Raw genomic sequence first — 4,310 nt, forward strand, 5'->3', positions numbered from 1 at the left:
GGATAGCTGGCTCTGGCAGAGCCAGCTGTACCCGCCCCCTCCCCCGTCCGTTCCGCCAGTCAGCGCTGGCAGATCGGAGCAGGGAGAGGGGAATCCAGCCCCTCCCCCTGTCACGGCAGAGAGCCGTGACAGGATCGAGAGGTGAGGGAACCCGGTATGTTTTCCCTCACCTCCCGATCTACTGAGCCGACCTGTGACAGTCTCATTGTCACAGGTCGGCTTAGAACTATGAGGTGAGTGGAAATCACTCATCTCATAGTTCTCCTTTAAAAAAAAGTAATAAATAATAGTTAAAAATGTAACTAAATAAAAATAAAAAAAATAAAAAGGTGATGAAGTAAAAATAATAAAACAAATTAAATTTTTTTACAAAGTAAATAAAAATTGAAATGGGTGTACTATCTGTACCTGTTCCATGTATTCTGAATTTCGCTCGCAAATTTCGAGCACTCGTTGGTCAACGCGGCCACCTGACGGCACTGACCAATGAGAAGCGCTTCTTAGCACTGCTAAATACGGTTTGGGTTAAAATATTTTTTTTGTATCAGGACAAGTAGATTCGGCCTCCGCTTTAGTCCTTGGACAAGTAGTTTTTTCCAAAATTTCCACACCCCTGTACACACATGAACACTTCTTTCTGCAGTGACTACTCATCAAAGAAACCGTAGGACAAAAAGTCAGCTCCTAAATTCCTGCATCCCGAAATATATTAGGCTGTGAATTCCAGAAGGTTGTTTTCTGACTGTGACAGGGTTGAATATAAGATACTGACGCCTTCTTGTCCAACTGGTGAAGTGCATATTTGTGATGAATTTGTGGAGCTTGTAAGGCCTCGAAGACTGCCATGACTTCCAGAACGTTTGAGATGTATAGTAGTATGTGATCACAGACCTTTTGCCCTAGTCCAATCGATAGTTTAAGTGAGCTCTCCGATTACTGACTTCTTGCACCAGATATAATTATGGTCCAAGAACTGGAACCTAGAGGACCACTGTAAAGTAGACTATGTGGCATAGTCACAGACTGTTGCACATCATTGAAGAGACCCAGCTGCACCAAAAAAGGATGCATGGAACACTGAAACAAAACCCACCTTTGAAAGGGTTCCATGTGCCACTCCAACTGGGCTATTCAAATGTCACTTTGAAATGTTCCTAAAAGCTTTAGACAGAGAGCGAGAGACTGTTGAGTGGACATTGACAAGGGAAAATTGCACCTTGCTATAAACAGATCAGATCTTTTCTTTGGGCAGCAATACTGACTTGGTGATCTTTTTAAAGAGGATTTTTTAGACAGATAAGCTACTGAGCTATACATAGCTACATTTCTCTCATTCAGCCCCTTAGAGTAAACCAAATAAATCACTCTATTCCCCCATCCACGCTAAACAACGTGAATGGAAGAATCTCTGCTACTGTATTTAGATTGCGGCACCCATGGCTAAATACTGTTCAGCCAAACGTTTTGCACCTGGCAACTTTGATTTTGTAAATGAAGTCTGTGAAACAGGTAGTGCGGACAGGGCTACCTACTGCTTTAATTGTGGCCAATTTAGCAGGTAGCCCTGGGCAGCTGTACAGCCACCCAGATCACTTGTAGTAGCCACAATCATGCCGCCTGCCCGCCTCCCTCCATACCACACCTGCACTGTGGATTTTGGGTCCCCTGCTCCATGGGACCACGGCTCCAATGTTCGTCCCCCAATCTACACTTTGATCAATGAAGCAGGAAGCACTGTGTTTCCAGCTTCAGAGCTGTCACAAACCCGGCTGAAGTGCCAGTTACCCAGGCAAACAAGCACAATCCTGTGCTTGATCGCCTGTATTAGAGGGCAGGGGGGACATAAGGGGTCTGATAAACCCCTGATGTCCCCATAGAGAGAGAACTCTCTGAGAGAACCCATCACCCTCAAATGCTATCACATAGGGGCTTGTGAATAAAAAAATCAAAAGGTGATAAAAAACCCTGCCGCCCCCACCATCTGATTCTAATGAACACGTAAGGCATGCACGTGTATGTAAATTGTTGGGGGGTACTTCTAACAAAAAAATATAGAAATAAACAGTGCAATGCACTGGGATTGGCACATCAGTACTGTATCTGGGAACACACACCAGCAGCTGCACTGAAATGCACAGCTGCTGGTGAGATTGCAGCCTAAACGGCGGACCGCGGTACAGACATGAACTAAGTGACCTTAGCTTAATTAAAAAAAATTTCACCCCCTTGAATTTTAATTCACTACCCCAGCGCTAGAAGAAGTGCTGGTCCCTTTCTATTTTACTTAGTATCCAATTCTCCTGTAGGTGGCAGTATACCCACATTATAGTGCTGTGTCCCTCAATGAACATCATAAACTGCCCATACACTATACACTCTGATTATACGGTCTACTTTAGATTTACAAAAACTATGTAAAATGAGGATGAACCTAAAACAATCAATTTAAATTGTATCCAATCAAACAGGCCCTCGTACTACATAGTTTGATGGTAGATCTAAAGGTGCCCATACACCTTACAATTATCTGCAGATTTTCTGTGGTCAGATGGCAAAAGTGCAACAGATTGGCCCAGGTGGAGATTACTCCATCCACACAGTTAATTGTAGATGGAGGAATCTGTTGCACCTTTTCTATCTGACCACAGAAAATTGTAAGGTGTATGGGCAGCTTAAATAAACTTTTACAATCAGATTGTATAACGCAGGGCTCAAAATTTCAAGTCCTGAGCTACTAGCCAGGCCTTAAGAGTTACTAGCCACCAGTTGCCCCACCTAACCCTTACCCTGGCCGGCCGTAACTCCACCCCTAAACACACCCTCTTAAATAATCTTATGATCATTTTTATCTTATGATAGTTGCCGCATGTAAATGGCAGATTAGGGATTCCTGCTGCAGGAAAACGCAAGTTCCTGACACAGGAATCTCTAATCACACCTGAAATATACGCTAGGTGTGAATGGGGCCTAATATACACATACACTAAAGGTGTCCATACACCTGACGATTATCGTACGAGATGGGCAAGATCGTACGAGATTTTAATGACCTTACAACCATCGCATAATGAAAGTCGTGCGATGGTTGTAAGGTAGGACACGGACCTGGGTGAGCCTGGATATTGGCATCAGCTCCAACTCTCCCACTTCCTTGCCTCGCTCACGAATCCCGCCTCATATGCCCCAGGGGTGTGGAATTCCTATCGCCCGACGCCCGGGACAGGCAGTTTCGGGCGCCGGGTGAGTAGTTTTTTAATACATTCAGCCCTGCTCCGGACAAGCAGAGCTGAAATTGATGTCTCCTTATGTTACTGATACCCCCTTTTACCTCAACAATGTATCTGAATTGTCTATGTTTTTGTTGTTTCCATATGTTGTGGATTTATTGAAAAATGTTCAATAAAAGAATTTATAAAAAAAAAAAAAAAACATACACATTACAATCTGACTGTACATTTTTAGTACAATCAACCTATCTCGCTCTGGCGGTCCAAGGACTATTGACATAATCAAGTACAATGAAGGCTTTATAAACCTGCATTGTAGGTGAGGATGCTAAGAGACAGCACACAGTCAGAGTGGAACAAAATTGTGGAGAGTGCCAACTTCCAGGGGGACAAGGATCAGGTAAGTAAAACAGCTTTTTGCTGTCTCGTAGGTGTAAACGAGCAGCAACCCTTGCAGTGCTGGGGCAGCGCCACTGCAAGGGAAAACTTTTAATTTCCCTGGATTATGGCTTTAAGGAACAACTCTGGTTTAAAACCCCCCCAAAAAAACTTACTGCAAGGGTTAAGTGCTTGTTTTGTCTAGGGGGCTTAAATAACATTTTGACATCACCGCCAGCTCCGCCCATTTGTTGTCATCCGGCCGCCACCTGTCAGATTGTTCATTTTGTATGGTATGGTGTATAGCATTAGTTAAATCCATTTTTAATAGTAATACTAATGCTCAAGCAACCAAAAACTTTTATCCGGACTCTACCAATCCCCAAGGATGCTGGATAACGGGGAGTTTACTGTATTATTCTAACACATGCAGCTCGGGGTAGCCCCACTGCAAGGGTAAGTTCCTGATTCTCCCAGAGTTCTTCTTTAATGATATACATAAAAGAGATCAAAGAACATTTACAAAAAAAAAGACTATTAACTCCTTTCCCACTTGCTACAGATATCAACTACACTTCTTTGTCAAGTTGTCGGCTGATATTCCCTCCGCTGCTCTTATACCAGGGAGAGTATCATTACACGTGTCTGTCAGCTCCAAAAACCCTCCGCTGCGGGAACAGCTGGACGGTTGTGCAAGCGGGAGCG

This window comes from Nanorana parkeri, unplaced genomic scaffold, assembly GCF_000935625.1.
Source record: "Nanorana parkeri isolate BGI_ZX_2015 unplaced genomic scaffold, ASM93562v1 scaffold1097, whole genome shotgun sequence".
NCBI classification, from domain to species: Eukaryota; Metazoa; Chordata; class Amphibia; order Anura; family Dicroglossidae; genus Nanorana; species Nanorana parkeri.